This window comes from Rhamphochromis sp. 'chilingali' (assembly GCF_963969265.1).
Source record: "Rhamphochromis sp. 'chilingali' genome assembly, chromosome: 4".
Lineage (NCBI taxonomy): Eukaryota > Metazoa > Chordata > Actinopteri > Cichliformes > Cichlidae > Rhamphochromis > Rhamphochromis sp. 'chilingali'.
The window spans coordinates 19,039,322-19,051,783 of NC_137948.1; the positions used below are offsets into that span (position 1 = coordinate 19,039,322).

The following is a 12,462-nucleotide window of genomic DNA, read 5'->3' on the forward strand; positions in this document are numbered from 1 at the left end:
CAGAGTAAATCCAACGGCTTTGTAAGAGAAGGAATATCCAGCAGGCCAGTGCACCTCAGGATACGTCAATCATGCGGATATATGAGTGAAAGCTTTGGCTCTTATTTACAGAAGAGGCGTCCGGGGTTGCAGATGACCTTGATGTGAAACTGTGAAGGCGGCAGAATCCATCGATGTTGACCTCACGCTGAAAAAATAAATTTAAAAAATATATATAAATATGAACTTGTGTCAGATTCGTGTGACCGCAGACGTGTACTCTCCCTAAGAAAAATGAAGTAGTAACATAGCCTAAACCTTAAAAGAAAAGAAAAAAAGCCACACTGATAATAAACAACATGGTTCATTGTAAGTTGTCTGCCTCCCAAATACTTGCAGGTGTCTGACAGTTAAAACAGCCTTAATAGTCATTTGCGTTCTGTGTCTGCTTGGGTAGCTGTAGGCTCGCCCTTTTGACTTTCAGCACCCAAATGGCCATCAGCAAAGAGATTCAGTGTAAACTCTTTGTGTGGATCTCAGTGTTTAAACAAAGGGTGGATAAAATGTAGGTTGCTGGTTGACGTTGTGTTGAGTCAGTGCTGCGGCTGAGATAGGTGTCTCAACAGAATCCACCAAGCAGGTGAGCAATAGTCAGCGTTGGATGATGTGCATCTGTCTACAGTGAAGACATTTTTGCCATTCTATCTGTTAAAGGACAGCTCTGTCTCCAGGACGCTCAAGGACTGTGAATGTTGTGGATATCATTAATATTTCTGCTTATATCAAAGTGTTACCATAGTTCTTTGCTTTGCTTTTACAGACTAAAACGATTATTCGTTTTACAGTAAATATTCATCAAACTGTTGTAAGAATATAGCTTTCTCTTCAAATATTGCAGTTTATTGTCGGTGTCTGCTAAGCTTTCGTTGTTTGTTTTCAGATTAGTTGTAAAACAGTGAAGAAAGATGGGGACTCAGTAGTGTTTACCTGTCCAAAATCACACCTGCTGCGGGGGATGTTTTTGGTTTACTTTTCTGACGGTCTCAGTCTGCCTCTCTGGAGAGAGAGCCACATCACACTGTGAATGCGAGATGTGTCAAAGAGCATCTTAGGTCACGTTCAGTAATGGCACTCACGCAGCACTGATGTTGTGAAGCACCTGAAGCTGTTTAATGTGCAACCGCAGCAATCAAGCATTCTGCTGACTGTGGGTCTATCTGTCTTCTTTTAATTAGGTCACAGATTCCTTTCTGTTTAGATGCACAAGACATACTAAGCTCCTTGCTGGGGAAAACATGGAACGAATTAGGAGGGTTGTGCTAATTTGGTTTGTTCTGCTTGAATGACCAGGGCCTCACTTTCTTTGTTTGGCACTGTTACCGTAACACAATATTTGATTTAGATTTGGAAGGCTCCAATAACAGTGTCTCACCCTGCAATGGAAGCAGCCTGTAATTTAAATAAGGGATCGTATGTTAAGCATCTTCTGCTCACATGGAAACCTCGAGAAATGAAAACACAACTTGGCAGAGAATATAATCTGTTGCAGACAGACAACAAGACACACAAATACACATGGGATTATTAAGACAAGCAGGCATATAATCAGTTTTGTAATAAGTGTTAGCATGCTTGCTTACTAAAGTCTCTATTTATATTGTCAAGGGTTAATAGAGAGTCTAACTTAAGCACTTGTGCAATTAATTCCATTTAGTAGGCATGCAGAATAAAATACAGATTTCCCCAGAAGCATTTTAACAAGTGATTCTGCAAAAAAAGAATCAGGTTCTTGGATTCGGCTCTCTATTTAGTTAAATTATGCATGGCAAAGTAAAGGTTTGTGTTAGAGAGCCTTGTAGATAGAAGTTGATGTTTATTATGCTCAGCGAGGTTGACAGCCAGCCTTCCTGCAGAAATAAACTGTCTGGCTTGAGCTGTAAAAAAATAACAACAAATCCTAGCGCTGTAATAATAAAACATTATTTTCAATGATAACAGAAGCATAGACTTTCAGTGCTCTGTTTCATAACGTGATGATGATTCACATTCCTGGTTTCAGCCCCACTTTGTGTGCTGAGCTTAACTTAATTCAAAAGCCCTTTCCTGCACTATACGACATCTCCCATTTTAAAACAATGAGACTAGGTCCTTGCTTGCCTTCCTCTGCCATCTAAACCTCTGGCCATGTGTTAACACATCCTTCCTCCTACCCTTTCCTTCCCTCAAACAATAACTCTAGTTTTCTGCATTTTGCACCAGACTACCAGCTCTCTTAATATGTGAAACATACCTCACATAACATCGAACCCTAACAGAGTTTCACCATGAGACGGGCCCACAGTTACTTTGAGCTCTGATTAGATATGTGCTCGGAAAACGGGAAAGCTAATAGCAGACATAGCAGACGATAGTCAGATCTCAGAGCATTCACAGACTCGGTGCTGCTATGATCTCCTAGAATAGTCCCGCAGACATAGATGTCTTATTTTACCTAAAAAAAACCTCTTGAAATATGTTCTGTTTGAACCACCACAGCTTATTATCTGCCTGTACCTTCAGGCTGAAAAAAGGCACACTGTTGGCCTGCTTGCTTATACAGTGTGCTATGGGGCTGTTAGTATGGTGCTGAAAGTGATACATTTTGTCATTCTGCTCAGTGGTTTTTGCATTGTTGAGCACTCTATTATAATCATACCATTAAACCGCATCAGCACTATGATACAGAATCATCTAGTGATTGTAAAGCGCAGGCTTAAAACAGATGATGCACATGGTTCACTGTAACTCACTAGGATGAGGATATAGTGATAATTCAGATATAGAGGATATATTTGTAAAATTTGTGAAGAAAACCAGAATTAAATTAGAATTAATATGTATTATTTTTGGTTTAGATTTTTTATTGAACAAAAATAATTAAAAAAATAGCTGCACATTTTGGTTTCTTTTTGCTGATTTGATAGTGAAATAATGAATTTGGGCTTTTTGTAATGTCTGGTCAGTTGAAATAAGGTGAGTGAATGGATACTTGGAAATAATACATGAAATAAATAATATCAGTGGGCTCACTAGATAGATAACTTGGATAAAGATTCCTAAGTATAAAATGAGACTAAAACATGTACAATAAACAAGTGTGATCCATGGTCATGAGAAAAATTCACCTTATGTTATCACTTTTGTTTACTTTTGAAAAGTTTTTTTTTTTTTACTTTTCAAGAGAACTCTATTTTTGATTTAATTAGGAGCTTTCAAAGACAAAGGAGGGTCTATAGCAGAATAGACAACATGTTCCTTGAAGCACCCCTGAACTATTTTAAAGGCTTGATTACTTAGTTTTCAATCAAAGATTTTTCAAACAGACAAATCAAACAAGATCAAGGGACTTAGGTTGTGAAACGTCTTACGTGGAATGAAAGTAGTTGAGAAATCAGTCGGTGCAAATCCGTTTTGAGAATGATTACACCTCCGTACGGGAAAAATTATTAAGCAATATTTTGATTGACTTATTATGAAAATAAAATGCCAAACATTATTTAGATCTAGCTGTAAAAAATAAATTCAGATTTTTATTAAGTTCCAGTCAGCCGAAATAACGTCAGTGAATACTTGGAAATAATACATGAAAGAAGAAATATTGATGGAATCATTTGGCAATATGTTTTATGGATGTTGCAGAGAAAGTGAGACCAGAACATATTGACAGGGAGAAAGTGTGATCTATGTTCAGGAGAAAATTTTCACCCAATGTTAATTCTTTTGTTTTCCTTTTTTAAATAAAACAACAAAGCAAAAAAAAATTTTTTATTGAGGGCTTTCACAGGACCATCAGTAGTAGACACCCGGATATTCGTCAGGGATTCAGGCACGATTCTTCGAAGCATCTCTTAAAGCTTTGATTACATTTTTAATTTTAATCAACAGCTTTTTTTTTTATTTTTTGATAACAGACAAACAAGCCCAAGGACCTTAGGTTGTGAAATGCCTCACATGGGTTAAAAGTAATTGAGTCAGTGTAAATCAGTTTTGAGAATGATTGCCCCTCAGTAAATGAAAATTAATAAGCATTATTTTGATTGTTTTGATTGACTTATTACGTGAGAGATTTATCGAGAAAAATGCCCCAAATTACCGAGTTCTAGCTTTTAAAATTCAGTTTCCCTTTGATTCTCTTTGCTAATATGATAGTGAATTAATAAATGTGGGTTTCCAGTATGTGGCGGTCACTTAAAATCAGGTCAGTGAACATCAGGAAACCAGAATCAGTGTTTTCTTGCAGTTTCCAGTCTCTATTTTCATACATAAAATATGTAACTTTGGTGGAATCATTAGTGAGGAAGCTTTAAGCTGCATATAAAATGAGACCCCAGCGTGTTGCAAAAGAGCCAGTTTGATTTATGTTCCAGGGTAAAAAAAAAAATCACCTGATATTATTGCTTTTATTATTTCAATTTTCATTGAGTTAGCAACTTTCAGAGACAGAGGAGGGTCAGTAGACACATGGATTAAAAAAAATGATGTTCTCTGATGCACCTCTGAACCAATTTAAAGGTTTGATTGCATTTTGTTTTTAATCAAAGTTTCTTTTTAACAGACAAACAAGCCCAAGGACCATAGACTATGAAATGTCTCACACGGGATAAATTACTGAGAAATCAATTAGTGTAAATCAGTTTTGAGAAAGGCTGCCCCTCAGTAAAGGAAAATTAACGTATTATCTAAGATATTTTTCAAGAAAAATGCCAAACATTGATATTTTGACTATTTTCTGGCAGTTTCAAGCTATTTTCGTACATTAAATATGCATTATGCTAGAATCGTTAGTTAGGAAGCTTTATGGGTGTTTCCATTTAAAATGAGACTAGAATATGTTGAAAAACATCCAGTATGATTCATGTTCAAGAACCACGATGTTGCTGCTTTTCTTTTAATTTTCAATTTTTATTAAGTTGATAGCGTTCAGAGACACAGCAGGGTCCCTCGTCGACATATGGATAAAAAGTGATATGTTCTTTGATGCACCCCTGAACCAGCCTTAAGGTTTGATTGCATTTTGTTTTTAATCAACAATTTTATAACAGACAAACAAGCCCAAGGACCTTGGGTTGTGAAAAGGCTCAAGTGGGATAAAAATAATTGAGAAATCAATCAGTGTAAATCAATTTTAAGAATGATCACCCCTCAGCCATTTATTATGATAATATAAATATGTGTTGTGGTGATGTTTTCTGGCTCTTCCCTACCTTCCAAACATAAAAACTCCTAAAGAGATTGAACATTACATAAAATAGCCTACGCTTTCCATCATCGTTATAATAATGTAAACAGGCTGATGGCTTGCACTGCACCATCTTTCCTTTTAAGCAATCAATTTCAGGTGCTTAAGTGGGGAAAATCAATGTCAGATTTTACAGTTATGTTTTTTCAAAGCCAGATGTGTATACGTTTTTCTGACCAGTTGACTTTTTTTGTCTTGTTTGTTGAGTCAGTGTAAAATCTATTTGAGACCCAACTTTTATGTTGTCACAATTGAGTTTTATTTAACATGGTTTTATTGGTTGCACACTATAGTGCTGTCTTGAAGAGGAGAGAGGAGGCTGTTCATGGTACATTTATTCAGTTTGTGCACCGTTATTATGGGTAACAGTCTGAAAAGTGTGTTTACAATGACTGGAAATTTAGTAACTCAAAGAAGAATAAAGAGAATTAATGTTTGTGTTTATGTCTTTGGGCTTTTTCTGCTTTACTCTCCAAATTTGATATAAGCCAGCAAACTACAGTTCTTTGAAAAGATGCGCACAGCCCTTGAAAGTTGTTGACCTTGTGAACGTATTTAGACAAACAAACACTTGAAACAGTATTAATGCATAAAATAATATGAAGATGATGCTTTCAGACAAATTAAACATAAACTTGACATCTAGATTCATCACACAAGGTTCAGGATGAGAATCAAGATTTCAGCTTGGATCCCAATTTGGCCGACCTCTAACATGTAGAGTCTTTGTTATAGTGTCATCACTCAAACTCATCTATAGCTGGCTCAGAGTTGTTAGAGTTTGTCCTGTATACTGCAGCCCTAACAAACAGATCCCAGCAGTGGAGTGTTCATGCAGAAAGAAGCTTCCAAGAAGGCCAAACATTCATCTTATAGGCTCCACAAGTAACTATTGATGTCAAAGAGGGTGTGTTGCTAATCATATATTATGGTTTTCCCAAACTAGAAAGGCAGTTTGCAACTATGTTTTCTGGACAGATAGAATTGTTTGGCATTATTAGATTGCAGTAAGTAATTCAACTATGAATTCTGCATTATATCAAAGACTGAAGATATGTCTGAAAGTTGAAGTTGAACAGGACAATAGAGAAATCACCATGGCTTGCAAAGATGAAATTGAGTTTTATAGGATATTTATGGTGTAATCAAACCCTTAAACATATTTCAACTGAAGGGGGCAATAGTAGGATCTGAAGACATGGATATAGTTACTTTTTCCATGTAATGATATCTGTTGTGTGGTAAAATATTGAAAAAAACAGTATCGACATTATCTGGAAGAACTGAGTGAAAGATGCTGAAACCTTTGGTCATGTCAAACAAGTCAATAGCTTGCAATAAATGTCTATGACTAAGCTGTTACTTTTTAAATGTGTCCACAGCCCACCAATTTTTAAAAGCTTGCATTCACTATGAAGTTGTTATTATTATTCTACAAAGCGAGAGCTTGTCCTTCCAGTCTACGTATCTTCACACATTTCCTCTGTGTGTTTCACCTCCCCGTGCACCACTCAGAGCTGTCACCACTCAACAGAAATGCACACATACACATGAATTTCTTCCTGCAGATACTCTGAACACACATTAATAATGTACACATCAGCTCCGACCACTTTCTCTGGTTCTCTTAAACACACGTACATTTGTATGCAAACACACGCATGCATAAGCTCACACACTCACACAGAGACGTCCATAGACATTGCCTGCAGCTGTATATTTAGTGACACACACAGTGCCATTAGGGAGCCGAGCGGAGAATCAGTGTACAAGGCCAGAGTGATTGTAAGAAGCCCACTCAAAGGTCTGCCGATTATTTTGGTCTCTGCAGGAAATCATTTACATCACCCATCAGTTCATTTAAACATTGTTTGCTGTTGTGTGCGTTAAGTGTCAAGCCAGTCGCCACAGTATTGATGGGAACTTCTCTGAACTTCTCTGCTTCTCTGCTTTGTTGTTTGAGTGGTTGACTATAGCGTGCTGAGGAGGCCGTGGTTGTTTAGAGAATAGGTTGCATGGAAATGAGTCATACACAATGTGATGCAACACAGCGGATAGATTTGAATTATGGGGCAATGAACAATGAGGTCATCACAATGCTGGGGGCCTAAATCTCTCAGCGCCATCGTATAACACAGCATTTCTTATCAATGGAGGAAACTACAGCAAGTAGGATTGTTTAAAGGCTTATTCATTGGTGTAAATAAAGGACTGGTTGGTTCCCTTCATTGACTCAGGTGCTAAGACAATAGAAGGGGAATTCTGCTTTCATTGTTTTTTGAGCACTGTTTACTGTTACAAGTAACATTTACACTTTATTGCACATTTAAATGATTTCATATTGTTAAATAGTTTCAGTTCATCCTTTTCGAGAGGTGCGAGTCTCTTATATCTACAATACTGCATGCAGTGATATTTTCCATATCTTTTCCTTCTTCAGCAGATTGTCCACAATCAGCGTCTGCTGTAATACCATCATCCCCAGGCCCCTCTTAAATTTCCTGCTTACTGAGCTTTTACTTTAACTGCATTACATAGATCTTCCACTCCCTGTTCATCTGGTTCCTTTCAGCATAAACCAGGCTGAAAGATCTGACTTGAAGCACTTTGATGGGACTGGTCATCTGATGGTAAATAAGAAAAAGGGACAAGGAAAGACAAAACCGTCATTTCTTGTGCTTGTTCATTGGGACAGTTGTGATCATGATTGATATCGAATAGCATATTCATTCCAAGTCTTTGGGAGTGTGAATGAAAGGGAGTATTGATCTGGAGCTTAGCTGCTGGTGTAGTATGATAGGCTGAAGAAGGGCAAGGATGACTAGATAGTCATTCTTGATGGAACAAAGATATTAGCAGATGTAGCAATGATCAATGCCTTGATAATATATGTTTACATTATTTGCGGCATTTTGTCTCAGTCCCAGTGTTATTGAGCGGGCGGAATGTGAATATAGCCTTTTACTCTGTCCAAGGTTGAAGAAGAAAAAGAAAATAATCAAGAACTGAGCTTAAACCTACTAGGTTACTTTCACACATCGTATATGAGCCTAAAATAATCTATCCAGTTCAGTGCTACTCATCTGACATATAACCACCACGCTTTTTTTGCCATGTCTCAGTTTTACATGATACATGGTAGTGTCGCGAAAGACAGATGACTACCACTACGACTTACTGGCCTGGAGCAATAGCTTCCATGCACCGCATGTCTATTTTCTAACCATGTGAGACATTGTACTCTTAGTCTCTTTAAGTGTGCTTACATGCATTTTGAACCCTCTGATTGGTTCTCACTCAGACTGTATGTGTGATAAATGAGATGACATTCAGTACATGGACCTAGAAGAGTGTAAGAGGATATTTAGAGTAAAGGAAGTGTTTGATAAATTATATTTGGTCTTTTAAAACCAATCTCTGCGTGAAAACATATGTCTGGGAATTACTCTAAGCTATGTATAATGGTTAAAATGATATATGTGGTGCATGCAAGTCCTGAAATGTCTGAATGTGTCTGTGCAATCATGCATTGAAATATCTCATTGTCCAGACTTAAGCAAAGTTGATTACAGTTCAGCGGTTCACAGTATCTGGACAAATCAACCAGTTTTATTTATCATGTACACCTACGTTCCTGATTCCCTTTTTTTCTTTCCCTCCCTCTTTCAAAGATTTATGTGGGCCACATAGAGAAGAGTCTTTAATTTTACGCCTGGGTAAACCATATACACTATTGCTCCACATTCCCCGTGCTTATAGAGAGTCTGCTGAAGGACAGGAAGAGAATTGCGGTTTTAAAATGAATATATAGGGGACTCCGCCCTTTAAAGAAAGGCCTTGGATGGCTTGGATTTGCCATAAATCTCCGCCAACAGGCATCAGCACAATTTCCATTGTGTTATGATGCAATTGGTCGCTTAAAGCATAATTACAGAGCGTAATACATGAAAAAAATCATCATGAAAGCATACTGTAGCATCATCCTAATTACATACGGAGAGCTGATGAATAATGGGGATGACACTGGACATCAATACAGCCACTACCTCTCATAATAGAAAACACAATTCAGTTGTTTTACTGTGGGAAAATGGGGATCATCTATCATGTAGAATCTACTCTGTTTTTTTTTTTTAGAAAGACATTGAGCCTTGAGACCTTAAAAAAACCCTCATCCACCCATTGTTCATTCACCCCCTCCCCAGAGTCCTCTTGATCAGTCCCCCTGCTTAGCCTGAAGCTATAGCTACAACTGTTCTCTATCTGAGGCCCCTCTTACATTCATTTGATCAAAGTCCTGCATTTATCACCTTAAGTGTACTCAGACTGTTTTAAATCTTTTCCCTTTCCCTCTTTTCTTGAAACACTCACCAGCAACTAAAGAGAGAAACTAGAAATTTTTCAACTGCCCTATATTGTTACCCTGAGGTATAAAGTTAGCATCATTACATTAGCTTAAACATTTGAAGTTAGCTAGCACTTAGCCTTTGGAACATGTTTGACTTTAGGGTGATGCCAGCTTTCTCTCCTTCTCTCTCTCTCTCAAAAAAAAAAGATGAAATAAAAGAGCTATTTCAGGATTGCGTAAGAAAGATGAACTGATTCCTAGTCTGATTCAATTCTTTGGTTGCTTCCCCAATTTTCAATTTACGTGCTTCCCTAAAGTGGAATCATTTCTTCCCTTGGTTTGAAAAGCACAATAGTATTGTTTGTACAGTTCTTTTTGTGAATGAATTAGCTTATCACACCTTGGTCATTTTCTTGAACCCAAAGCACTTCCATACTCAATTCTTGATGGAGCTATCACAATAGCTGCATTAGTCTCAGTCTTCTATGTCGTTTTTCCTCTGCTATCTGCAGTTTTTCTTGTCCTTGTGGCAGCCCTTCTTATTCAGCATACAACGATAGAATACAATGCTTGTAGCCATATGCTGTCACCATTAGTTTTGTAACAATACAGCCTCTGTACTTACGTTGCCTAAGGTAACTACTACAGAAAGCAACTGTTACATTTTTTGAATTTTGGTATAGTTATCCTACGTGTTGATTCAGGTACCAGCTCTATTATGGGCCCATCAGCAAACACATACTAAACATACCTACTTTCCAAATTAAATAAGGGAACATTACTTCTTATAATGGCACTGGAAATAGGAAGTGAATTACATTTAGTGTGAATGTAATTCCAGTGTTTACAGGGTTAGTGATTGCAAGGAAAAAATATACCAAAAATATACTTTATCTAGTTGTAGTTTTCCCTGTGTGTTTCATGGAAACTTAAATTAGACTTTATTTAAGACTTCCTCTGTAGGGATGCAACAAATTGGTGGTGTACCAGTGTTGTGTGCTCTCACTATTGCGCTGGCTATATCTTTGTTTCTTTTTCCTCTTTTGCACTTGCTACTGTTTATGAGTTGTAATGAAAAAATCCCTTCCCCTGTTTTGCTTACACAAACATGGTCTTTCACCACTTCACATTTACATTCAATCCCATTTCTTTTCGATCCCTCTTCCAACACTCCTTACTTGCTGATTCCACCATTCTTGATCATCTCTGTGTGACTAAACATGTTAAGGGAGATACGAATGAGGGTGATGGATAGTCGAAGGAGCTTAAAACCAAACGTAATTTCACTAGTTCTCTGTTGTCTGTAGCACTATTCCTGCACTTTAGTCACATGAATACATAGAGACACATGCAACTACATTAACAGAGAACAGTGAATCCATCTTTTGTTGTCTTTGCCCACCCAACCATAGAGACATTGCTCATGGCCTGCTTTACTGGCTGATAGACCCAGTTCCACAGCCCTGCCTGAGCGCTCCACAGAGGTTTCACACGTTGCATGGATGTGTGTTAATGCGGCTGACAAATGTCTTGCATGACAGTGAAAATGCACACAGATAAAGACTGTCTAAAAGAAAATTCAAGTCAAAACAGTATATACACTGTTGCTTTTCGTTTTATCAGCCTCCCCATAAATAAACCATGTGCGATTTCAGACACTGTACACAGAGTAATAACACAAACACACAAATACACACACACACACACACTGAGGTTGGTTATATTGGTACAAAGTTTAGTTTTAGAAGTTGGGATTATAGGTGGAAATGAAGGTGGAGAGCAAGAGAAAGAGAGAGAGAAAAGGGAAAAAGAAAAAAGGTTTTTCTAATCTTAATAATAATAACAAAAGAGAGAGTGTGCGAGAGAAAGATGTGAAAACAAAAATACAAACAAAGATGCATTGACAAATACAAAAAAGAACAAAAAACAAATTAAAAAAAGATATGTAACACTAACCATGCATAACTGCCTCTCTGAATTCTGGAAACAGAGCTAACAATTTCCCTTTCTGAAAAGTGTCTCTGGCATTTGGCTGTGAAATGCCACCCATATAAACCAGTTATCATGGCATGAGAGAGCTTTTTAGCTGTAAACTGCCAGCGAGTGCATAGACAGACCATTATAGACTTTGATACCCTGACACTTAAGAGGTCATTATGAGACAGAGCACACACGCACACACACGTGTGCACGTGTATGCACATACAAGAACACACGAATGCTAAACAAGCAATCAGAAGTAAAAGTGGCTTGTGAACTGTCTGGTTCTTGTGTAGAGTGGGTTATGGCTATTCACACAATCTGGAGGGGGGGGCATTATTCACATTGCACCCCACATTCACCACATATTATAGCTATCTGTCTCTATTGTAAAAAATGACAGGGATTTCAGTTCACTGAGCTCGAATAACCCCCACCGTTTTCTCTCTCTCTCTCTCTTCCTCTCTCCTCCTTTCTCCCTTTGTGTCCCTCCCTCTTCTCTCCCCCGTGTCTGCAGAACTGGAACATCCGGCTGGCACTGAGATGTGATTCTCACCAGTTTCATTTCACTTTGACAAAGCAAAGTACACCAGTAACAGGTAAGAAAATGCCACGCGTGTCTGTATTTGTGCATCAAGATTAAATGCACACTATTTCACACTGTAACAATTTTTAAACAGTGGTTAACCAGGGATGTTGACTCAGAATTCGTTCTTATTTACAGCAGGCTTTTTTAAGTCACGGGTATAGTCACGCATATGTACACACACCTGGTGCGTTGTTTTTGCCGACTCTACAGTATACATTATGCTTTTTTAAAATCCAAATATGACCCAGTGTTCTCCCCGGAGGTCTCATGGTTCCATCTGTGCCAGGA

At 37.8% G+C, this 12,462-nt stretch overlaps 1 protein-coding gene across 1 annotated transcript in view; it reads left to right on the forward strand.

Annotated features, from left to right (window-relative positions):
* Positions 1-12,462, forward strand: part of adgrl3.1 (adhesion G protein-coupled receptor L3.1) — a 125,230-nt gene that overhangs the window by 1,278 nt on the left and 111,490 nt on the right. Inside the window, exon 2 of the mRNA XM_080879702.1 lies at positions 12,103-12,184. The gene's annotated coding sequence lies outside the window, so the exon portion shown is untranslated. The remainder of the gene's footprint in view (positions 1-12,102; positions 12,185-12,462) is intronic.